This window comes from Schistocerca americana, chromosome 1 (genome assembly GCF_021461395.2).
Source record: "Schistocerca americana isolate TAMUIC-IGC-003095 chromosome 1, iqSchAmer2.1, whole genome shotgun sequence".
NCBI lineage: Eukaryota > Metazoa > Arthropoda > Insecta > Orthoptera > Acrididae > Schistocerca > Schistocerca americana.
Window position 1 is genome coordinate 271330900 of NC_060119.1, and position 26998 is coordinate 271357897.

A 26998-nucleotide genomic window follows, 5' to 3' on the forward strand; every position below is an offset into this window, starting at 1 on the left:
TTTTGTATGAACGTGTTTCATGTTTTTTCGAAGTTGGAAAGTCGTTGTAAAATCACCTTCTACGATGTTTGATTACCATTCGCTCTCGAGCAAGCCGCATGTTGGCTACGGTCGCAGGTTCGAATCCTGCCTCGGGCATGGATGTGTGTGATGTCCTTAGGTTAGTTAGGTTTAAGTAGTTCTAAGTTCTAGGGGACTGATGACCTCCGAAGTTGAGTCCCATGGTGCTCAGAGCCATTTGAACCAAGCCGCATGTTGATGTGGCGTGGTGTAGTAAATTATGCTAACCCATTCACCACCGCAGTTACAATAGCTCCTCCCATTGAAGCTGTTTGGATTGTAACAGGCTGTCCGCTCAGTTGTGATTCCAGATTTCGCCTTGAGCAGTGAAAGCTTCCTCAGAATGAGTAGGAAGAGCCGGACGACATTCGCTACAGCGCGGAGAGAACTGCATGCAGCGTCAGCGAGACCGAGTGGCCCCGGCGCGCGTGCGGGAGCCGATACCAGCTGCCGGGCAGATATCCGCCGATTACGTCCTGCTGTTGACATAACAGAACGGTTAAGAGCTCGTGAGTCGATATTGGATGTCTCCGGCAGCTTGAGAGCTCGGACGCAGACTGCATATGAGGCGTTGCGTCACATACAGCGCCGAGCAACGTCAGTGTTGGGATTCCGTTCGCATTTCTTGATAACCATATTCTTCGACACAAGTATGTAACTGCATCACTTGGCGTCTACTATCGTCACCAGTTCGCTTTAGTATCTTCTTTAGTAAACTTCAGTTGTACGGTCGGTGACATGTCTGAGAAAAAAGTACTGATATACTAATTGGTCATTTTCTGTAGTAGCAGGCGTGACTGCGCTGAATACTATGAAAATCTATTTAAAAAAATGCCTTCTCTCACTCACATTTGTGTTCTATTACACTACAATATGTCAGGTCCCGTGGACTTAATATTCAGGTGTCTCTTGAAATTCACTGGAGAGTGTTCTTGTTGTTAGAAAGTTATGAGTCAGATTTGGAAACAGCGAAAAAAGAAAATGAATGAAAAACACATCACCTAAAAAGGTTTGCATAATTTACCAGATAAACTGAGTATAACGTTCCTGGCTGGATGTTACGCTCTTGTTTAAAGTTGATAAATGTGTAACACTACACATCACCGCTTCTCCCAAGGCACATTTTCTCATCTATGTATGTAAACAGTTCACAGACGTGACACACTAAGAATTAAACATGAATCTACTTTTGTTTCCGGTGTCAAATAGGCATAGTTAGCATGTTTCTACACTAAAGAGCGCAAAGAAACTGGTACACCTGCCTAATATCGTGTAGGGCCCCCGCGAGCACGCAGAAGTGCCACAACACGACGTGGCATGGACTCTACTAATGTCTGAAGTAGTGCCGGAGGGAATTGGCACCATGAAACCTGTAGGGTTGTCCATAAGTACGTAAGAGTAAGAGGGGACGGAGATCTCTTCTGAACAGCACGTTGCGAGGGATCACAGATATACTCAATAATGTTCATGTCTGGGGAGTTCAGTGGCAAGAGGAGCCATTCTGTAGCAGTTCTGGACGTGAGGGGTGTTCCATTGTCCTGCTGGAATTGCCCAAGTCCGTCAGAATTCACAAAGGACATGAATGGATGAAAGTGATCAGACAGGATGCTTACATACGTGTCACCTGTCAGAGTCGCATCTGGACGTATCAGGGCTCCCATATCACTCCAACTGCACGCGCCCCACTCCATTACAGAGGCTCCACCAGCCTGGACAGTCCACTACTGACATGCACGGTTCATGGATTCATGAGGTTGTCTCCATACCTGTACACGTCCATCCACTCGATAGAATTTGAAACGAGAGTCTTCCGACCAGGAAACATGTATCCGATCATCAACAGTCCAGTGTCTATGTTGACAGGCCCAGGTGAGGCGTAAAGCTTTGCATCATGCAGTCATCAAAGATTCACTAAAGGGAATTCGGCTCAGAAGGCCCATATCGATGATGCTTCGTTGAATGATTCGCAGGCTGATGGCCCAGAATTGAAATCTGCACTAAATTTCGCGGAACGGTTACACTTCTGTCACCTTGAGCGATTATCTTCAGTCGTCGTTGATCCCGTTCTTGCAGGATCTTTTTCCGGCGGCAGCGATGTCGCGGTTTTGATGTTTTACAAGGTTACTGATATTCACGGTACACTAGTGAAATGGTCGTACGGGAAAATCAGTTTTTCGCCGCTACCTCGGAGATGCTGTGTCCCACCGCTCGTCCCTTGCTATAAAACTACATTCAAACTCACTTAAATCTTGATAACCTGCAATTGTAGCAGCAGTAACCGATCTAACAGACACTTGCTTTATATAGGCGTTCCCGACCGCTGCGCCGTACTCTGCGTGTTTACATATCTCTGTGTTTGAATTTTGTTTCTTGTGTTTCTTTGGCGCTTCAGTGTATAGTAGCTACAACTTTACAACGTACAACGCTAAGAATGAGTTTTTAAATCATTACGAGCTACGTCCACAAGTTCACTATGTGATGAAAAGTATTCAGATGCCTATTAGCAAACACTGATATGAGGTATGTTCGTCCTTCGCTTTTATGACGGCTTAAACACTGCTAGGGAGGTATCTGGGTGTCTTGTGGAAGAATAGCGGCCCATGCTTCCTTGAGCCGAAAACGAATAAGACAGTGATGTACTATGATGCTGAAATTTAGGGTGAACTCGACGTTCTAACTCATCCCGAATGTGCTCCATTGGGTTCGGTCTGGGACTCGGGGTATGTCAGACCAGTGACGTTGGTCTTTACACCACCTAAAGCTTCACTTACCATTAACTGCAATGATGTGATTCTTGATTCAAAAATACTATACCAACAGCCGTATATTTTGGTTTATTTTATTTTATACCTCGAATGCTACGAGTTTCGACAACTTTACTGTTTCCATCTTCAGGCCCCATATGCTACTATCGTATTAACAATCTTATCGAATGGTACCATAAGCTGGAATCGTAAATCCGATCATTATGTAACAGATTTCTGTGAACGGTTGATTTACGATTCCAGTTTGTGGTACCATTCGATAAGATTGTTAATACGATAGTAGCGTATGGGGCTGAAGATGAAAATAGTAAGTCACCGAAACTGGTAGCATTTTAGATACAAAATAAAATAAACCAAAACATACGGCTGTTGGTTAAGATTTTTAAATCAAGAATTACTTACCAGCCGATGTCCCCCATGCCATAATGGACCGACAGAGAGGATGATGCGAGGCTTGTGATGTACCACTCGACCGTTGTACCATATTTTCTGAACTCCCTACGCATAGTAATTATGCATTATTAGTAGCAGTTTTGAAATCACGAGAAGTTCCTTCCGCTGGTTTTCTGCGATTTTTGTGACCACCTTCCGCAAAGCCCTACGGTCGGTGTCCTTCAGCACATGAGGTCTGGCTGGTCTGGATTTAGCTGTTGTTTCATTCACAATCATATCTGTAGCACACGACTTCAGAAGGGTTGAAATGTCGCTTACGTATTTGTCATGCAGGTGACATCCAATAACTAGTCCATGTTCAAAGTCACGAAGCTCTCTTGACTGAGCCATTCTGCTGTTACTGCTTCTGTATTGACAACACGACACTCACCACATCTTTCTATAGTGGCAGGTGCGCGTCTCGTGACATTTAGTGGTCAATTCCACGTTATGTAGGGGTGTTCGCACACTTTTGACCACAAACTGTATATACAATTAAGTCTCGCGCCACGCTTTGCTGCCTGTACCTGAAGGCCAATCTCTGGAAATAATGTAGAGATTTCGATACATTTTCCACTAATAGAGTGACTGACTGGTTCGGAAGGTTTGTGCATACAGACTGAATCACCTAAAAGAGATACCGCAAATATTGCGTAAATATATGGTGCTATTGATGTTAGTTTTGACAGAATGGATTGGTGGTCAGAAGCTCGTACTGTTAGCCAATAGCCGGCCGGTGTGACCGAGCGGTTGTAGGCGCTTCAGTCTGGAACCGCGTGACCGCTACGGTCGCAAGTGCGAATTCTGCCTTGGGCATGAATGTGTGTGATGTCCTTAGGTTAGTTAGGTTTAAGTAGTTCTAGGTTCTAGGGGACTGATGACCTCAGATGTTGAGTCCCATAGTTCTGAGAGCCATTTGAACCATTTTTTTTTTGTTTTTTTGTTTTTTGTTAGCCAATAAACAGATTGGAATAATACATCGTACTGTTAGCCAATAAACAGATTGGAACAATATATATAATTTATGTTTTTATGCAAAGACGCTTTTTTATGGGGAACAAGCCTATCGACTTTAATAGGCTAAAAGTAGGAAAAATTAGAATGTCAGTGGTGTTTGTAGTAGGATTCTACTGCGAGTCGCTTACGGAATACCGACATTTGTTTGTATCATACAACCTGCGTAGATGCTAGGAACGATGTTGTCATGTTTGCTTGCAGTGTGCTTGTGTGTTCCATGAGGGCATTGCGACTTGCTAGTCAGTTGGTGTGGGACAGTCCACGCAGCAGGTCGTGAGTGGAGGATGTGATTTGCCAATGCAGAAAAAAACGACGTGCTCATGGAGTATGGAGAGTTCGTTCTCGTACGGTGTATGTAGCAATAGACGTCAACCATCTCGATAATTATTTATCAACCTCTTCAATCAGTTACGTGAAAGTGGCAGTGTAACACACAGACAACATAAAAAAAGAAAAAGAGTGACGACAGAAGAGGAGAAGTTAATGTTCGTGCTGCTGTTGCAATTGACCTGCACGTTAGCTCCCACGAAATCGCACGAGGAAGTGGCATGAGTCGGGCAAGTGTGCTACGCATTCCCTGTCGACATCGGTTCCATCCCTGCCACATCTCTCACCATCATGAGCTGCATGGAAACGATTATGAGAATGGGCATCACGACAGCATACTCCAGATGTATCATGTATCTTGTTTGATGATGGAGCCTCATTTATCAAACTTGGGCACGTAAACCGCCGAAACATGCAGTATTGGTCTGTTGACAATCCGCGTTGGCTACGTCTGGTCGTACGTCAGCGTCCATTGAGTGTAAACGTGTGGTTCGGAATAGTAAACCATCAGCTCACAGTCCCGTTTTTCATGGTCAGAACACTGAAAGTACAGAAGTATCACAGTTTCCTAAGAAACCATCTCCCACGGATGCTAGAAGACGTTCTTCTAGAAACGGAGGTACCAAAATAATGTCAGTTCAGCTCACAGTGCACGAAGTACTACAGCTTGTCTTCAGAACTGTTTCCAAGTCGTTGGACTGGACGCAGAGGATCTGTAGCCGGCCGGTGTGGCCGTGCGGTTCTAGGCGCTTCAGTCTGGGACCGCGTGACCGCTAAGGTCGCAGGTTCGAATCCTGCCTCGGGCATGGATGTGCGTGATGTCCTTAGGTTAGTTGGGTTTAAGTAGTGCCAAGTTCTAGGCGACTGATGACCTTAGAAGTTAAGTCGCATAGTGCTCAGAGCCATTTGAACCATTTTGAGGACCTGTACCGTGGCCAACGAGTTCCCTGGATTTGAAGCCTGTGGATTTTTTCTGTGGGGAAAAGTTGAAAGAGGCTGTCTACAAGGACACGTGATGATACGCATCGACGTATTACTGCCGCCTGCTCGGAAATCTTCGCTGAAATGCTGTCACGTGTGCAGCAGTCGTTTCATATCAGACTGGAAACGTGTACTGTCATTCCCGGTGGTAAATTGTTTCGTTACTGGTTAGCAATTACATAACTGAGAGTTAAAAACTAGAACTACTTAAAGCTAACTAGTCTAAGGACATCACACACATCCATTCCCGAGGCAGGATTCGAACCTGCGACCGTAGCGATCACGAGGTTACAGACTGTAGCGCCTAGAACCGCTTTTTTTTTTTTAATCTCATTTTGTTTGTTTTCGTTCGTTGTATCGGCTCGGGGCGGACGTCGCAAGACACCCTTTTAAGTTCGTCGTTGATCTATTAACTCAGTTTTTTTTATTACAGAGGGCAGTTAACCCTCTGAACGAACACACTGAGCTATCGTGCCGGCGAACCGCTCGGCCACTACGGCCGGGGTAACAGTTTTAGCTTCAAAGTACAGGGTGTACATAAAGTCCGGTACACGATATTGCATTTGGTCTGTAAACTGCTAGAATTTCACGACGAATCTGTGTGCAGCTTAGTTCAGACATTTTGCCCACACCACTCGAACTTCAACGTCGGAATACGTTTTCTGTTGCCGCACCATGTCAGTCACAAACACCGATGGACTGTTATCCGTACCACAGCAGAATTCTCTTTGCAGGAAACGCGGAACATGTACTCTCTTCTGTCAGTCCATCACTCTTACTGCGCCAAGTGTGTTTGCAGGGGACAATGTAGATAACCTGTTCCATTATTCTCCTAAAGAAATCGTGAGACGTTGTACTAGTTACACAATGCGGGAACTATATGTCACTAACAGAGCATAAATTCAGAGGATGTAATACTATTACAATTCCTGTAAAAGGAAATAATGTATCACAAAATCTCTCATTCAGTTCCCCTACACTGTATTCCTGCTTCCAGTTTCTAATTTACTACAAAAATGTGTATCTGTATAATTCTTCCTACTTCAATCTGACTTCATTCTGGGATTTATTTCATAAAGCCTATGTAACTGAATTTATATTTCACTAATTCACAAACTTTCTCCGGTTTCACCAGCACGTGCAGTGACGTAGTCGGTTGATTTGGGGAAGGGGACCAAACAGAGAGGTCAGCGGTCCAATGGGGTTAGGGAAGGAAATCAGCCGTGCTCTTTCAAAGGAACAATCCCAGCATTTACCTGAGTCCATTCATGGAAATCACCGAAAACCTAAAGCAGAATAGCTGCACTCGGGTTTGAAACGTGGTCCTCCCGAATGCGAGTCGAGTGTGCTAACAGCTGCGCGACATCGCTTGAACTACAGTGACGTAGCTGTGATATATTCGGTTCTCATGACAAGCCTTCATAAAGCAAGAGTGACAAGATTCCGAAAGAAATAATGCTTTCTTACGTAAATTTCTTCTTTTAAGTTTCAATACTGGAACAAATCAAGAGGGTGAATGACTATCATACCTTCGAATGTGGCGCGAATGCTGGAAGCAGCATCGGAAGCAGAGGGCAGCACCATACTGTCGCTCCACGTGTAGCTTTCACCGTCTCCTACAGGTGGCAGCGCTGCAACTCAACGTGGCTGCCGGCAGTTTCGCAGAGCCACAGTAGATGTCAGGAGAGTAGGTAGCAGAACACGCTTCATCGTCGAACCTGAGGGGACATAATTCGCACGTTGTCAGTTCGGTACTAAACAGTTTCGTTGGGCTGTTATAGGAAATATTGAGACACTCAATGTTCGAATATACAAAGACTTTATTGAAACATATGATTAAACTCAATTGAACATTAAGCATGTAAATATTGGGAAAAAACCTCTAGATTTGTGGACTATGTCAAAAGTTAAAGCCCAAAGATTTGAGTCTGAGGTCCTTTACTTAATTAATTGTAAAAAAATCTAGAAGACGTTTTTAAGAAGTATCTTCGAAATATTTTGGGCCTCAGTTTACGGTATTGTCTCAATACAGGGCTTAATTTGCCTAAGTTGCAATTACAAAATTAAAATATCTTTTCATCGCTTTTCGTATTTAATAGCAGCTATTCTTGGGCATGACAAAACGTAAATAACCTAACTTAATGTCGTTTTCCGTCGGTCAGGGTTGGCGTTTCACACGGTAATATAAATCCTTCTACAAAATACCAAAGTTATATCCGTTACCATAATTCCGTATCATATCCGTACAGAATTCTGTTTCATAAATGTAATTTGAGAATAAAAGAACAAAAATCTTTGTGTACACGCTGAGACACTACTTCTGAAATCTACTAGCAGATCTATTTGTTTGGAGAGACCCTTCCTAGAGTAAGATGATACTATGGGTCAGAGGAACACACGTGTTAGGCAACGATAAGACATACATCACATGTGGATCCCATGAAAAGGTGTAATATCGAAGTGGAGCACAACTGTTTCACAAGGACAAACGAGAGGAAACGTGTAAAATATAGAGTTTACTTGACTCTGTTGTTGGTTGGTTGGTTGGTTTGGGGAAGGAGACCAGACAGCGTGGTCATCGGTCTCATCGGATTAGGGAAGGATGAGGAAGGAAGTCGGCCGTGCCCTTTCAGAGGAACCATCACTTGACTCGGTATTTCTACAATAGACCCTACAGAAGAACCGAAAGAATGTTTTCATCTGTAATGAGATCACCTCGATGGTACGTTAAATCCTAACCTCCTTCCGTTTTTGAATGTGCATCACCCACTTACAGTAATATTGAGCGGGTAAGGGACAATACTGACAAAAATGGAATGACGAGTATTTGTATTTCCTAATCTCGAACATCAGTTCTATCAAAACTTTTGACCTTTAAGAAGTTTTCGTCTATATCGATTCGTTGCTTAGTTGAACATGAGGAGTGGTAGCTGTAACAGTTCAGTACAGTGCGTTCGACTTTCTTGAAAAGAAGTCACGTAAAGTCGTACTCACCTTTTGTTGAAACAAAGAGACCATCCATACGGAAGGGAAATGCTTACGATATACTCCAGGCTTACCTCGAAGATGACTACAGAACCTTTTGATATTTGTTGTTGCAGGGTAATGATAAAGATTAGGGTGGCAGATCAAATATCTATTGGAGAGGCACCGAATCAGTCTGAGAGAGAGTACTAAATTAATTAAATGGAGAGACTGATAGGACACGTCCTGCGTATCATAGAACAGTTAACTTCGTAAAGCAGATAAATGAGTATGGGGGCAAACGGAGGGCGGGAGGGGGATAATAAAACTAGAGGGAGGTCAAGTGTTGTGAATAATACATATGATGTTGTTGTTGTCGTTGTTGTTGTTGTGGTCTTCAGTCAAAAGACTGGTTTGATGCGGTTCTCCATGCTACTCTATCCTATGCAAGCCTCTTCATCTTCCAGTAACTACCGCAACCTACGACCTTACTTCTTACTGTATTCATCTCTTGGTCTCCCTCTACGATATTTATCCCCCCCCCCCTCCTTTCACACACTTCCCTCCAATACTAAAATGGCGATCCTTTGATGCCTCAGAATGGGCCCAATCAACTGATCCCTTCTTCTAGGCAGGTTGTGCCAAAAATTCTTCTCTCCAGTCCTCTTTAGTACCTCCTCATTAGTTACGTGATCCACCCATTTAATTTTCAGCATTCTTCTGTAGCACTACATTTCAAAAGCTTCTATTCTCTTCTTGTCTGAATTGTTTATTGTTCATGTTTCGCTTCCACATATGGCTACGCTCCATACAAATACTTTCAAAAAAGTCTTGCTAACAAATCTATATTCTATTTTAACAAATTTCTATTCTACAGAAACGCTTTTCTTGCCTTTGCCAATCTACGTTTTATAACCACCCTCCTTCGACCATCATCTGTTATTTTTCTGCCCAAATAGCAAAACTCATCTACACCTTGAAGTACCTCGTTTCCTAATCTAATTCCTTCAGTATCCCCTGATTTAATGCCACTGCATTCCTTTATCCTTGTTTTGCTTTCGTTAATATTGATCTTTTATACTTCTTTCAAGACCCTGTCTATTCAGTTCAATTGCTCTTACAAGGGCTTTACTGTCTCTGAGCTAATTACAATGGCATCGGCAAACCTCACAGTTTCTGTGCCTTCTCCCTGGACTTTCATTCGTGATCCAAATTTTCTTGTATTTCATTTTACTGCCTGCTCAATGCACAGATTGAATATCGTCGGGGATAGGCTAAACCATGTCTCTCTCCCTTCTCAACCACTGCTTCCCTTTCATGTTCCTCGACTCATGTAACAGCCATCTGATTTCCCTACAAGGTGAAAATAGCCTTTCGTTTCCTGTATTTTACCCCTGTCACTATTAAAAACTGAAAACGGCTATTGCAGTCAACACATGTCAAAAGCTTCGTCTAAACGTAGATTTGATTCTCCTTGACCTGTCTTCTACGAGAAGTCTTAGGGTCAGAATCCCTCGCGTGTTCCTACATTTCTCCGGAATCCAAACCGATTTTCAAAACGTTCAAAATGTGTGTGAATTCTTAAGCGACCAAACTACTGACGTCATCGGCCCCTAGAGTTACACATTTCTTAAACCAACTTAAACTAACTTATGCTAAGAACAACACACAACACACCCTTGCCGGGGGAGGACTTGAACCTCCGGCGGGAGGGGCCGCGCATTCCGTGACATGGCGTCACAGACTGTACGGCCACTCCGCGCGGCTAAAACGATCTTCCTCGAGGACGGCTTCTTCTGTAAAGAATTCGTGTTAGCATTTTCCAACCATAATTTGCTGAATTAACAGTTCGGTAATATTCGCACCTGTGAACAACTGCTTTCTTTGAAATTTTAACTATATATATTTTTTGATGTATAAGGGTATTTCGCCTGTTTCACACATCTCGTTCACCAGATGGAGGAGTTTCGTTACGGCTGGCTCTCCCAAGGCTATCAGTAGTTCTATAGGAGTGGCATCTACTCGCGGGCTGTTGTTTCGACCTAGGTCTGGGAGTGCTCTGTCGAATTCTTCTCGCAGTATCATATCTTCCATCTCATCTTCATCTATGTCCCCTTCTATTTCTATAATACTGCCTTCGAGTACACTGAACATGGTAAGCAGTGTCAAATAGATTTAGGTGGCGTTGGTTACGCAGAGACTTGGACAGGAATGAAAAGCTGCTGCAAACCACCCTCGAACTGAAGGTTACAGCTACAGGGAACACGCCATGCTCTTTCACCCACACCGAATCCACTTTGTAAGACAGAAACAAAATAAACCACTACTGAATGCATTATTGTCCTTCGAAAAACGTGGCAACAGCCAGACCAACTAGCTGAACAGTAGGAGCAAGAAGAACAATAGGATAATAACATAACACTGACACTCAACATTACGCCCGACTTTCACACGAGCTAAAAAAAATAAAGTGGTCTGATGAAAGGCAAACGCAATATGTAGAAACTATCCAGCACTATAGATATGTAAAACTGGAGAATATGCGACTGCAATGGTACTCGATGACTATGCATTCTAGTGAATGTCATACAAGTACTTCGTGAATTAAATGCAATAACAGATGCTACGTCAATTTTCTATTCCAAATGGATGTCTTCATTACAGTACACTTTCGTTTGTGGAGGGAATATGATTCAGGCGCTGTTTTAGTTTAAAAAACCGTCAACGTAAATTATTACATTCAAAAACATGCTGTTAGTTCCAGCTGAGAACTATGGGTTTGCCGGGGGCAGTAGCCACCTGTACAATCCCTCATCTCCACTGAATGGTTGCTTTGGACAGTCCCATGATGGCTGAAATAGACCGTGTGGGAAAATCTTTACCCTGGATCCGTAGATTTTAAGGATGCATTTGATTCAATTTAGAAAAAAGAAAATCAGCAATAACAGTCTTAAAGACGGAACTTTAATTTAACTAATAGGAGTGAATTATTAGAATCATAGAAATGGTTTCTAAAACAGTTACTTGAAGCTATAATTAGAAACATTGTGTGGTGTCACCGCCAGACACCACACTTGCTAGGTGGTAGCCTTTAAATCGGCCGCGGTCCGCTAGTATACGTCGGACTCGCGTGTCGCCACTATCAGTGATTGCAGACCGAGCGCCGCCACACGGCAGGTCTAGAGAGACGTCCTAGCACTCGCCCCAGTTGTACAGCCGACTTTGCTAGCGATGGTTCACTGACAAATTACGCTCTCATTTGCCGAGACGATAGTTAGCATAGCCTTCAGCTACGTCATTTGCTACGACCTAGCAAGGCGCTATTATCATTTGCTATTTATCTTGTGATGCATGTACCGTCAGACCAATGTTCACCAATTATGGATTAAAGTTAAGTATTCCAGAAGCTACGTACCATTTTTGCTACTATAAAGACCTTGCCTGTTCCAGACCTCACGCCATCCTGCGTGAGCTTAAACGCGTGCCTTTCGGCTACCTCCTAGTGGCTTGGCTGTCTTGCCAAGTCACAACACATTGCGTACGGGGTGCATAGCAAATAAAAACCAAGTGAACTGTAATATTATGTGCTGCAGCTTAATATTTTAGATTTCCGTGGATTTTCCTCATTTACCAATTACGAGTGATTTTTAAACAGTGTACACCGTCAAAATACCAGCACACAAAATATCAGTATTTCGTTCCTTAATAAATTTACATTCAGATGTAGAACTGCCTTTCCTGCTGGCCAGCGTACTGTCGCTTCCAAAACAAACCTGTTTGATCTGCTTTGCAGACCTGTGCTAAAAGCAGATTTCCCTCTTCTGAAAAGGTCTATAATTCTTTGCGAAATGATTCATTGTCCACAACATGTGCACTTAAACTCTCTCTACACACTTTTCTGTTAGAAATATTGTGTCCATTACGGAAACTCACCCCTCATTCAGTACTATCCTTGAAACCTGTTCAGCTTAATTTATCTGCAGTTCTTTCCTCAGCCTGCTGTTCGACATGATTTACAGAAACTACGACACAGTTTCATTGTCTGTAACCAGTGTACACAGTACCACTCAATAGTGGTCGTTTTTGATCCAAATGTCTGTTTCTGTTTTCCGTCAAGATCACTGCGTTTCAACAACAAGTCTAAAATTTTCTTCTGATTTTTGTTAATGTAAGAACTCGACTCGGCAATGCCAAAATCTATGCTAACACACTGTGGAAACTCTATGCTAGTATTTCATCAAGCACTCTCATTTTATCTTCTGCACTTATCGATTGATACTCTTAAGACTCATCTTGGTTGCTGTATTGTAGTGCGCTACACTGTAATGTATTGCTAAGGGATCGCGGAATTCAGCACAACTCTTCACGCAGGCTTCAACAAGCGAATTGAGTGGCTTTTAATTTCTTGCATATTTGTCACCAACAGTGATACATATGTCATTCATCACCGTCCACGGGTGGAGCGTATGGGGAGGATGTCCGTTCAACATTCTACTATAAATTCATTGGCAGAAATGATGTCCAGTAAAGTAAAGCTACGTTTCAGTTCAAAATCTTTTTTTTAAAAGTGAATCTCAATTACCACAAATAACAAATTACTCAACTCTGTATTAATGAGGGTATAATGTACTTCTGAATATGTACATCGATGCTACAGCTTCCACTACACTTCATCAGGGCAGTGGAAAATTAGTAGAAACAAAAGCCATGAAGATGTTTCCATATCACCAAAACTGTTGACTCTCGATAGACCACGATCCTGCCGCTGTCGAATTCTCCTTGAATAAAAATGTCGTTTCTGATCGTCTCACTGAGTACTACTTCGCTATACTGCAGCAATCCTTTATACACTGAGTTCACAGAAGCCGTGGCATACCTTCAAATATCATGTCAGACTTCCTTTCTCCCGGTGTAGTGTAGCAATTCGACGTGGTATTCACCCAACAAGTCGTTGAAAGTCCCCTGCAGAAATACTGAGCCGTGCTTCCTCTAAATCCGTCCTTAAGTGCGAAACTGTTGCCAGTATAGGCATTTGTGCCCGAACTGACCTCTCAATCGTGTCCCATAAATGTTCTGTTGGATTCTTGTTGGGCGATCTTGCTGGCAAATCATTCGCTCGAATTGTCCAGAATGTTCTTCATACCTATCGTTAGTACAGAAGGACTCGCATTCGGGAGGACGACGGTTGAAACCCGTATCCGGCCATCCTGACTTAAGTTTTCCTTGTTCCTTTGACAGGACACGGCCGAGTTCTTTCCCCGTCTTTCCTTAATCCGCTGGGACCGATGGGTCCTCTCACCCAAATCAACCAACCGACGAAACCAATCGTAAACAATTGTGGTCCAGCGACATGGCGCATTGTCATCCATAAAAATTCCATCGTTTTTGGGAACATGAAGCCAGTCAATGGCCGGCCCATGTGGCCGAGCCGTTCGAGGCGCTTCAGTCTGGAACCGCGCTGCTGCTACAGTAGCAGGTTCGAATCCTGCCTCGGGAATGGATGTGTGTGATGTCCTTAGGCTAGTTAGGTTTAACTAGTTCTAAGTCTAGGGGACTGATGACCTCAGCTGTGAAGTCCCATAGTGCCTAGAGCCAAGCCAGTCAATGATCTGTTCATTTGGACCAGAGGACACTTTCCACGTAAACATAGCTCACCCATGGATTCGTGGGGCTGTAACACGCTCGAACCCTATCGTCTGCTCTTATCAACTGAAGTCTGAACTCATCTGACCAGGCCACGGTTTTCCAGTCGTCTACGATCTAAGGGTTGTGGTCACAAGCCTAGGAATGTGTCAGCAGACGATGTCGTGATATTAGCAAAAGCACTCCCGTCTGTTGTCTGCTGCCATACCCCATCAACGCCAAATATTGCCGCACCGCTCTAACGGATACATTCATCGCGCGTACCAGATTTATTTCTCCATTCTATCCACTCAGTGTTGCTTGTCTGTTAGCACTGACAGCTCTAACATAACGCCGCTGCTCTCGGTCGTTAAGTGAAGGCCTTCGGCCTCTGCGTTGCCTGTAGTGAGAGGTAATGCCTGAAATGTGGTATTTTGGCACACTCTTGACTCACTGCGCCTCGGAATATTGAATTCTCTTACGATTTTCAAAATGAAATGTCCTATGAGTCCAGCTCCAGTTACCATTCAGTGTTGAAGGTGTGTTAATTCCCGTCGTGCAGCTATAATCAAGTTGGAAACCTTTCTACATGAATCACCTGACTGCAAATGACAGCTCCGGCAGTGCACTGCTGTTTTATACCTTGTATACGCCATCTGTATATGTGCGTATCACTATCCCACGACTATTGTCACCTCAGTGTATGTACTGCTATAGTCAAGTTTCATCGAGCTATGTTGCTTGGCAGTGACACATCATACAAACGTTACTTCCTTCCGTAAGTTCTGCACATCAGTGTACGTTTTCAACAGTGTGCTACCACAGTACTAGAGAACTGATAATATTTTTATCTTCCAAGCTGACCAGAAAGGTACGAATGCCAGGTAAAGTAGTAATTCTTAGTTATTGTTCCTTCTGCAGTTTATTTTGGAAATTACATCTGGTGTATCGTGTTGCAACGACTTCTAAAGGCTCTTCCTACGCTTGATTTAAACCCAGTGGTTCTTGTTTGTATTCAGTTGGTGATAATTATATGGAAAACCATGTACACAACCAAAAGGTCAATGACACATCTGTCATGTTTCTGTATGTTCTTCCACCTTTTCGTCGCGAAAATTAATCACAATATTGTTTTAGTTTCAAGGAACTGTCTTCTTTCACAAATACTCTTACATGATTTTTCAGCGTTCTTTTGTATAACTTTTATCCGTTTACGGTCTTTTCTACTGAAACTGCATCACCTGGCGCCTTCGTTTTCTTCATTCCCCCAATGGCTTTGTGAACATCATGTGGCACTATTCTCGGTATGCCATCAGATTCATTACCACCTGTCGTGTGTGTGTGTTTTTGGTTTCTTCTTCTTCGTTCGATGTGAGCAAAACTATAGACAAACTGTTGGCTTGCACCGTTTTCTCCTTTATTGTTGGGTGTAGTGCCATATCCAGCTCCAACTGATGAAAAGTGATGTATGCCTAAAATAATTTTTATATTTCCCTAGCTTCTAATTTTCAGTTGTTTCTTTTGCCATATCTTCATTGTATCTTTCCAACTCGAATAATTCTTTTCGGTGCATTCATTCTGCCACGTCTCCATAACAGTTTCCTGGATATTACAGCCCTCTACTTAATATTTGCTTTGTTACATTTGAGATTATTTTGCCATCGGTTGCTGCATGCATAAGCAACTCTACTAAATAGTTACCTCTTCCTTCTGTGTCTATATACTGTTTCTTTTCTAAGATGCTCAAATTGCTGCCTAAGTTAATCTAGACTCTTCCCTATTTTTAAATAAATTTTCATACTCGACTTTGTCATGTCCTAGCTCATGAATTCATTCCTTTCATGCTTCATAAGTGTTTTCCTTTCCATCGTATTAACTATGGATATGTGAAACTCTAGAATAAAAAATGGTTCAAATGGCTCTGAGAACTATGGGACTTAACATCTATGGTCATCAGTCCCCTAGAACTTAAAACTACTTAAACCTAACTAACCTAAGGACATCACACAACACCCAGCCATCACGAGGCAGAGAAAATCCCTGACCCCGCCGGGAATCGAACCCGGGAACCCGGGCGCGGGAAGCGAGAACGCTACCGCACGACCACGAGATGCGGGCCTCTTGAATACTTTCGACCGGTATATAAGGAACAATTTCTTTATTTTGTGATAAAGTGGTTTGTAATTCCATTTTGAACCTGTCAAGGGTAAGCATAAAACCATTTCGACACAGAGGCAAGCCTTGTTACTGCATAATTCGCTAAATTATCTAGACAACTTTCTGTGTCACTATGTTTATGCGAGTTAAAAATGTTCCATCAAATAAATTGCATAACTTAAACACTGCAAATGTTGTTTTTGTACTTATTTATGAACAAAGCGACTGTTTCAACAGACATACGGCATTTGCCTAAAATTATAAATCAAGTATTTGCAGCGTACGTCAACAGAAATGCTGAAATCATGGGTAACTGTCATTCACCAGTTGCAAATATATTTCCTTCAGACTGAAAAGTAATTGTCGAATTTTATCACATTCAACGGCCTGATAAATAAACGAAGCATTGTTAGGAGGATAAACGCAACGTAATTATAAGTGATTTCTGTTGGTATGTAATGCAGTAGCGTCCACTCTGTTCTTCGATGGCGTCATTTCTTCGTACATTAATGTTAATATTTCTCCCTTGATCTTAATAGTTATTAAGTCCTATCTAATTGTGAAAAACAAGACTCTGTGTAACGAACTCTTCAAGTTCACCTTTGACGTTACGGACCCACGTTTCCCTGTACGCCGTATAGATGAAGCCACCTGCCTGCCTGCCGTAAAGAAGTTCCACCTTTCTCCGCTAGGCGGTGCAGCATGCTCCCTGGCGATTCTTACTCGACAATTCACTAATGAAGGAGTCATATGATATTCGAGAATTTTGATAATAACGTCGAAAAGATGACATAATTACTCCGTCCAAAAATGTGAAATGATTAAATGTCTTCATAAAGCATTCTTTCTGTTTTACAGATATCTTCTGTCTTCTGAGATCATCGAAATAATGGGCTTAAAGAACTTGGACGGACTCTACCTTTTGCTTCGTTAAAAAAATAGAAATAAATTATTTCAGTGCCTTGATGACAAGCATTTTGAGAGACACATCAGGCTCATACGTTTACTTTCCTTCATTCTCCTATGTCTGATAAAAATATGTTAAGCCTACTTTTAGTGTGTGGGAAATGAAGCATACACTTCTGTACGTTCACAAATTCCCCTATTTTTGTGATTAAGCCACTTTAGCGATGTGTGTCTAAAATATAACAGAACCGGTTATAAAACATCTTCCCCACTCCTATGAAGTTGTCTTCCGCTTATGGCGCTTCTTTTGTTTTGCAATATTTCGTACTGGACTCCACAAACTATCGACACGAATGCTACAGGAGTCCTTTAAAATTAATCAACAACTTCACCCACTCGATTATAACAAAGTTCCTGCAGTACTGGAGAAGAGGTTCAAGGGCACACTGGTAAAATGTTTATTTCACTAATTTATGTACCTCCACATCGATCATCATAAAGGCTGATAATAATTCACCTTCCTTCCCAATGGAATATTTTTCTATAGTGGAGCACTTCGAAAGTAATATTCATTTAATCGATGTTGACTTTCGAATTCACTGACTTGCTTAACTCGTTTGTCCTATATAGACAGACTTCTGACCAAGTGGAAAATATGTTTATGTAGATCACCGAGTAACGCTTTTGCATACTGTGGTCTTGTAGGCTGTAAATCACTACCATGCACCGATGCAACACCGAGAAAGATAAATGTGACAGAAAATGTTACAGCTATTTTTTGGGGTTAAGTCCAAAGGCTGGTTTGATGCAGTTCTCCATAAAAGGCTTTCCTGCTCAACTCTCTTCACCTGTACACAACTACTGTAGCTTAAGTCCATCTGAATACTCTTAGTACAGTCGAGCCTTGGCTTTCCTCCAGAAATTTTATCGCCTAGGCTTCCCACCATTACCATGTTCACTACCTCTTCACGCCACAGGACGTGTTCCAACAACCTATCCCTTCTTTTAGTCATGTTATTTTTGTAAGATAGTTTTACCTTGACTCGATTCCCTACCTACTCTTTGGTTAAACTATAGGTATCTACCCGTATTATCTTCAACATTCTTCTGGAAAATCACATTTCTGATATTCCTGTATTCTGCTTGTCCGTACTGTTTTTCGAAAATGTTTCACTTTCATACAGTGAGGTGACAAAGCTCGTAGGATAGTGGTATGCACACACATATATAGATGGCGGTAATATCGCGTACACAAGGCATAAAAGGACAGTGAATTGGAGGAGCTGTCTTTTTTACTCAAATAATTCATATGAGAAGGTTTCAGACGTGACGGAAATGAATAGAATTTGAACGCGGAATGGTTTTTGGAGCTAAGCGAATGGGACTTTCCCTTTCGGAAATCGTAAGTGAATTCAATATTCCGAGATCCACAGTGTCAAGAGTGTGCCGAGAATATCACATTTCAACATTACCTCTCACCACAGACGATGCAGTGGCCGACGGACTTCACTTAACGAGATTGAGAGCAGCAGCGCTTACCTAGAGTTGCAGTGCTAACAGACAAGCAACACTGCGTGAGGTAAACACAGAAGTCAGTATGGGACGTACGACGAACGGATCCGTTAGGACACTGAGGCGGAATTTGGTGTTAATGGGCTGTGGCAGCCTGCAGCGCCTCTCCTGGACACGTGACCATATCGGTTGGACCCTAGACGACTGGACAGCCGTGGCCTAGTCAAAAAATGGTTCAAATGGCTCTGAGCACAATGGGACTTAACATCGGAGGTCATCAGGTCCCTAGAACTTAGAACTACTTAAACCTAACTAACCTTAGGACATCACACACGTCCATGCCCGAGGCAGGATTCGAACCAGCGACCGTAGCGGTCGCGTGGTTCCAGACTGATGCGCTTAGAACCGCTCGGCCACAACGGACGGCGTGGCCTAGTCAGATGAGTCCCAATTTCAGTTGGTAAAAGCTGATGCTAGGGTTCGAATGTGGTTCAGACAGCACGAATACCATGGACCCAAAGTTGTAAACCAGGCACTGTGAATGCTGGTTGTGGCTCTAAAGTGATGTAGGTTGTGATTACGTGGAATAGACTATTCGCAGTTCTGGGCAGAAATAGAGGCTACATGACTCAATATTTCTGCAGGGCACTACCAACGACTTTAGGAGCCCACGCCACGTCGACTTGCTACACTACGCCGGACCAAACTGGGTCCGACAAGATATTAGGAGGTATCCCATGACTTTTGTCACCTCAGTGTGTAAGACTTTCAGAAATGGCTTCTTTGAACTTCAATTTATATTGCAAATTAACACATTTTGTCTTCTCAGAAAAAAGTTTTCTTGCTACAACTGTTCCGCATTTTAAGTATCTCTGATTCGGCCATCGTCAGTTATTTTGCTACCAAAGTAGAAAACTCATCCAACACCATTTGCGTCTCATTTCTAAATCTAATTCACTGAGCATTCTACAACACTTCATCATCACTGTGTTACGTTTGTTGATATTCATGTCACCCCCTTTTCAAGGCGACATGTATCCCATCGTTCGATGTTACAAGTCTTGAACCTACTACGGTAGAAATACGTAGGCAAACTTCAGTGTTTATATGTATGTCTTCCTCCTGGTCTTAGATTTCTTTTATAAATTTTTCTCTAGTTGCATTTACTGTTTGCTCAGTATTAGGTACATGGTAACAAAAAATATTGTTGAATGTGACTGCTAGGCTGAAATGAACAGTTTGACACACAAAAAAAGTTGAGTTCTCACCAGTAGTGGCTGAGGATTTTCTTGCTGACTGCCAAATTGAGTGGTACGGAGTACAACGAAGAAAAGGCAGTACAATGAGCAGGTTTTGAAACCATCCTGTTGTAATGGATGCAGTTCACGTTGCCATCACTACCCATGACTCTAGGCCGCATATGCTGGATGGCTAAAATTTAAACTGGCCACAAAAGAGTACTCAACACTTCGTAACAACGGAATACAAAGAGGAAATACAGCACTAAAAAGCGGTATAGACATTTTTTTTATCATGATGCGTCGAGAGTTCGTACTATATATGGAACTTCAGCGGGAACACAATGGGTCGCCAAAGACAGTGGAAACTTCTGTCCTGCACGATCATCTGACCCCTCTCTGCGTTTGTTGCTTGTTGTGCAAGGTGAAGGTCAAAGTGAACTAAAACAATTTCCTCATTATGGAAGATTCGCAACATAGCGTTGAAAATAATACTGCTGCAATCCCTCAGGCAGAGCTGCTAATCGTGTGCAATAGTTTGATAAATCATGTACAGCGGAAAAAAGAACGAGTATTAGTATTTATCGCCCCGTCGGTGAAGAGGTCATTAAAAGGAAGGAAATCGACCTGTCCTTTTCAGAAGATCATCCAGGCATTCCCTTGTGGCGCTCCGTGTTGTATCGGCGATAACAATGGCCGTTAATAGTATCTTCCGCAAAGAGCATGTCTCCTGCTCATTGAGTATGGTAACTAATGCCGTGCCACACGCATAAATATTTTCCAGCTCAGCTTTATTTTGGCCACCGTCTTGCATACAATGGCGCTCCAAATCGTATAACCCGTGGCAGGCATAATTGCAGAACACATTGAGCGACACGCATCTGGATAACCAGCATTTTGTCACAAGCCAACGATGCCGTTCACGCTCCCGTTTTCAGCGTGAAGCGATTGTGGTTTCTTAACAATGGAAGAAAATATGACCAAATGCACGGCACCATCCCAGGTTCCTGTAACAGACGTCGCACCATTGACGCACGATGGTACGCACAAATTGTAGTGCCGCAGTGTCGAATGTAAGAAGTGTGCTCAGAAAGTAGCGTTTTTTTTTAAATTTCTCCGTATTTACAAATTCGATTTTCAATTTTTTTAAATATAATTGGGAGGCACGTTCCTGATGTAAGTTTGCATTTTCAGCTGTTTTGAATGTTTAGTTTATAGTTGACAGTCGAAAAGGTTATAGGTGTTACCGAGTGCTTAGCGAATTTTTACTTTCGGAAAAGATGGACCAAAGAGTTGGCATTAACTTATACTTGAAATATGGTATAAAGTGCAGCACCGCACTCAAAATACTGACTGATCGGGGTGCGTAGTGGTTATCACAATGGACGACCACGCTTCAAACCCGCGTCCGGACATCCTCATCTAGGTTTACCGTGATGCCCCTAAATCGTTTAAAGAAAATTTCGGTGTGGCTTCTGCGAAAGCACAAGGACACTTTCCTTCTCCATCTTTCTCTAATCCGAGCATGTACTCCGTCTCTAATGACCTTGTCGGTCGACGGGACGTTAAACACTAATGCTCCTCCTCTAAATGTTAGCTGTGGCTTTTTGCGAAACTGCTATGAGTGAGACAAGAGCTTACGAGTGGTATAAATGTCTCAAGGAAGGTCGAGAAGACGATTAAGGCGACGACCGCCGCCGGCCGTTGTGGCCGAGCGGTTCTAGGCGCTTCAGTCCGGAACCGCGCTGCTGCTACAGTCGCAGATTCGAATCCTGCCTCGGGCATGGATGCGTGTGATGTCCTTAGGTTAGTTAGGTTTACATAGTTCTGAGTCTAGGGGACTGATGACCTCAGATGTCAAATCCCATAGTGCTTCGAGCCACGACGACCACCCATGGCGCCATAGCATGTAAATTACTAAGACAATGTGCAAGAAATAAAGAAAATGGTTCTTTAAAATCACCGCATCACCATGAGAGAAATGGCTGATGATGTCGGCAAACCCTTTGGCTCATGCCGAGCAATTTTTTCGGATGTATTGGGCATGAAACGCGTAACAGCAAAGTTTGTTCCGAAATTGTTGAATGTAGACCAAAAACGACGTCGCATAGAAATTGCTCAGAATTCTGAGTGAAGTCGACAACGATCCAGAAACTCTAAAGCGGGCAAATAAAAAGTGACGAAACGTGGTTATATGGGATGACTTTGAAACTCAGGTCCAATCGTCCTAATGGAAACTGCCTGAAGAGCGACAACCGAAATTGGTTCGACAGTTTAGAACACATGTGCAAGTTGTTCTAACGGTTTTCTTCGATTATACTGGGTTAGAGCATCATAAATTCCTTTCTTATAGGCGTACGGTCAGTAAGGACTAGTACCAGGAAGTTATGCGCCGTTTGATTAAAGCAGTCCGAAGAAAACGACCAGAATTGTGGCCAAACCACTCGGAAAACCGCATCACGATAATGCTGCCGCTCACACCTCAAGGTTTGTTCGTGTTTTTTTGGTAAAAAACGAGACCGTTATCTTGCCTCAGCGTCCGTGTTCTCCAGACATGGCTCCCTGCGGCTTGTTTCTATCGCCGAGGCTGAAGAGGACCACGAAAGGACGTAGTTTTGCCACCTTTGATGAGATAGAGATCTACTGAAGGAACTGTATACCCTAACATTGAGTTCCAGATGTGCTTCCAAGACCGGAAAAGCGCTGGCACAAGCGTATTATATGTGAGGGGGATTACTTTGATAGGGGCAGAGCTGATTTCGGGAAATCAAGCAAGATTATTCAAGAAAAACAAAAATTCTCATTAGTTTCTGAGCACACTTCTTATACTGTTCTAGGCGTTTCCCGTCTGCCGTCTGCGTGCACCATCCAACAATCTGCAAAGGTAGAGTGGTGCTTTTTACCGCGCAGTACGGTACAGATCATCGTGTGCCAACCAGCGCTCAGTGAAACACGTAGGCTGATTACAGGTTGCCTCAAACGTATTGCACCAGATAAACTTCATTCCATAGCTGCGATAACAGCACGTTCTGCACCCAGAGCAGAGGAGCACCCACAATGGCAAGGAGATACTTTTCCACCTCATTGGTTGTTGTACAGGAAGGGCTTCCAACGATCACTGAAGATGGTGGCTGAAGTGTGAAAGAAGAGAACGCCTCACTTCCGAAGTTGGATGACAGCGCCGGCCGGTGTGGCCGTGCGGTTCTAGGCGCTTCAGTCTGGAACCACGTGACCGCTACGGTCGCAGGTTCGAATCCTGCCTCGGGCATGGATGTGTGTGATGTCCTTAGGTTAGTTAGGTTTAAGTATTTCTAAGTTCTAGGGGACTGATGACCACAGATGTTAAGTCCCATAGTGATCAGAGCCTTTTGAACCATTTTTTGGATGACAGCAGCCGAGCGACAAGCGCAGCACATACTGAAAGCTAATTGGTATGCAAGTTGCTAAAGAGATTATGACCCAGAAGGGGAGGATCCAAGAACAGTAAAAAGAAATGAGACAATGTTGTTGATACGTACTATGAACGTGGAAAAGTCACATGCTTCGGCGCCTTCTGTCCCCGACGTCCTGCACGGAGAATATCATTCATATCATCCGAAGCACCTTGGAGGTTGCGAAATTCGGGGCACATTTTATACGAAGTTGCAACTTCACGGCATGTGTTGTGTTTTCCCAGTCTAATTATTCTGTTTCTTGATTTCATTGTAAGTTTCTGAACTGAGAATAAGTTAATAGGTAACAGCATAGTCAGTGGATTTCGGCATAGTACTCAGAATTTTGTGACTAATATTCATTTTCGTGACGAATCTACTTTTGCCAATATCTACTGATCTATTTGACGACGACGTCATTCCAATTTTTTTGCCAGCCATGAAGGACTCGCAACTGATTATATCTTTAATATGAAACTCTTGAGAACCTATACAGGGTAGACTGGACATATGCCACTGTGCCAGATTTCTTTGCTTTATTTGTGATCAAAGCATTTTCAGAATGCAGGGAATATTCTTTAAGGCATTGATTTTTCATCGAACAATTACCTACTGAAGTTTATTTTTTCCAGAGGTACGGGGGAAGAAATGAATTTTCATCTGTAGGTACTGATATGCACGCCGGGCAGCTGTTTCATTTTCCACTTATTTTCAAGTTGTACCAAATCCTTCAGAACTTTTATAACATGCGATAGAGTCCATCTTTCTTTTGTCTAAGATTTATACCGTTTACTACCGGATTCGCTTCTGTCATGATATGGTACATTTCATTTTATTATTTAATTTTGTGGCCGGAGCCCTTCCCTGACGTCACAGTCGCCAAGGTAACCTAACGTAGGGAAGTAAAGTGCACCATTTGTCTGCGAAGCCTGTAAACCTCGTTCTGTGTAGCATCGTATTTAACTGTTTGTGTACCATATTCACTGAGGCAGAACTGAGGAGCGTTTTTTCAAAACCCGATATACGCAAAAAATTTTAAAATTGAGTGGTGATGGCATAATGTTGACCGTTATCACCCCTGAACCAAGTTTTAGCAAAAGTCGGCTACTGCTGCGTATATGAACACTCGAAATCACAAGAGTATGCATTCTTACAGTTATAACAGAAGTCTACAAATGCAATATAATTACTGTCTCGTGTCTCGGCTTTCTTTCTGCAGCAAGCAGTTAACGATTATGCAGTACAGTCATTGCTTTAAGCGATGTTAATCATTTTTGTAACAAAATTTACTGGCAGGAATAGTGTTGCAACCGAACCTTATTGTCATAGGAACACCTGTAGCTTACTTTCACATACATTTTCACTTGACTACCACGTGTAAGTCTACGAAGAAGTATTGTAAGCGGAAGCAAAATGGATGATGATTCTTGTGATTCTGCAAACGGCGTACAGGTCAAAGAATGTTCCGATGGCACAAAATCCCGATTCAAAAATAGCTCACCTCGACCGCATACGCTAGACAAGAAGTGTAAAAGGGAACCTGCCATTAAATGCTGTCATGGACTTGGGGCTTCGCCTTCAAAAGCTGCAGGAATGAACGACAGCCAAACAGCTGAATTCTGCCATGAAGATATTACCCATTTTCATCATCATGTTGCATTATTAAAGAAAATGAATTAAAATAGATTTATGTTAAAATTTCTGGGTACCCAGAATGCAAAAAAGAGGAAAAGAGTGACAGTGAAGTACAGCATTAGAAAAAGGTATGGCGGATTAATGCCTCTTTGTACTGCCACTTTCCAGGAAGTATCTGCCTTGTTAAAGGACAGGTCATCCTATCTAGCAAACAGGTTCCACGAAGGAGGAAGGTTTCCAAAGCAAAGGAGAAGAGGCGACAGAACAGGAAAGGATCATAAAGAGGTAACTATTGCCATTAAGAATGATACAAAGAAATAAAATGCAGCCAGAGCCACCTTGGAAGGGGGAAGCCTACGAGAGATTATTTGCCTTCAGATCTCACAGTCAATAAAATGTTCAAGAGATTCTGTGAAGGAAGAAAAAAAATGGACTGAAACAATGTTCCTTTTCAAAATACAAGCATATACATTTTACTAACATTTCAATCTATCATTCAGCACACCTCATACATCGACGCTCCAATTGTAAGTTTGGTTTAATGCAAAGAAAAGTTGAAACATGTCTGCAGAAGAAGAATGAACTACGAACTAGACACAAATTACGTAAAATTCGTGCAAAGAGGTTTTATGATATAATGAAGGAAGATAATCCTGTCATTAAGATTTCCTTTGACATTCAGCAAAACCAGCCTGTTCCAAAAGTATCAGTTAGTAAGGTTTTATTTGCTAGACAAGTATGGTTATATAATCTGTGTGTGCATCATGAGCTTTAGTAAGGAGCAAGAAAGGGGAAGCATCGTTTTCTACACCTGGTTGGAGACAGAATCTTCAAGAGGATGCACTCAAGTTTTCTCGGCTTTGCTGGACTTTCTTCCTGACTTAGATAAAGAGCAACGAAATGATGGCACCAGTACAACACATTTATTCTCAGACTCTTTCAACAGCCAAAATAAAAACAGTTGTATGATGGTGATGCTTCTTGTAAAAGAGCACAAAATTCAGTATATTCGTCACTTCTTGCCTGTTCGTGGCCTGCAGACTGAATGTTTGGTAGAACTGAGAAGTCTTACAGAAAAAAGAAAGCATCTTGTCGTCTAAGAAATATTCACATATTTTACAAGAGCATGGTGCTCTCTAAAGTTCTAAACGCGGACTGGACTGTTAAAAATCTAAAAGATAGTGCACAGAAAGTACTAATTTCTAGCTGTCATTCAAAATGAACAGGCATCGTGTCATCTCAAGAAAGAAAGCAAGGAAAATTTTTAACGTGTCAGTAAGTAATACAGATGCAGCACAAGTTGACATCCTGAGACGAAAGAAACCGTGCCATCCAACAATGCTGCCATACCCTTTTACCAAAACAAAAACCAAGAAAAGAAGAAAGATGTTTCTCCCTTGCTAAAGTATTTTGAAATTCCAAAGGACGCAAAGGAGTTATACAAAGATGTCCTAGACGAATAATGTATAGACGTAAGAGGGAAAACTTGACGGTAACAATATGATTGTAACATGCAATACATTTTTTGTTTTTCATTTCATGCTTGGTATAGTACTGATAATAATCATATAAGTTAAAGAATTATGCAAAAATTGTTATCACTGTTGTTATTGTATAATGTCACTTTATTTCTTTTGTTGTTGTTTGTACTCTTAATAAAGTCAAAACGTTAAATTTAAAAAATGTGGTATATAATAATATATGCGAAAATATGCATTTTACAAGAATACAGGCCCATAGTGTACACTAGAGCAATAAAATATTAGTCCTGAAAGAAAAAGAAAAACACACACAGAGTTAAGAAAGGCAGCGTTACTGATACCAGAATTAATTATATGCATTTATCAACTTTCGAAAAAACACCTGGAAAAATCACAGCTTAATATATTGTTACAAAAATTAACATTTAATATGTTTCATTACAACGGTTTATTAATGACTGTGAAATCGA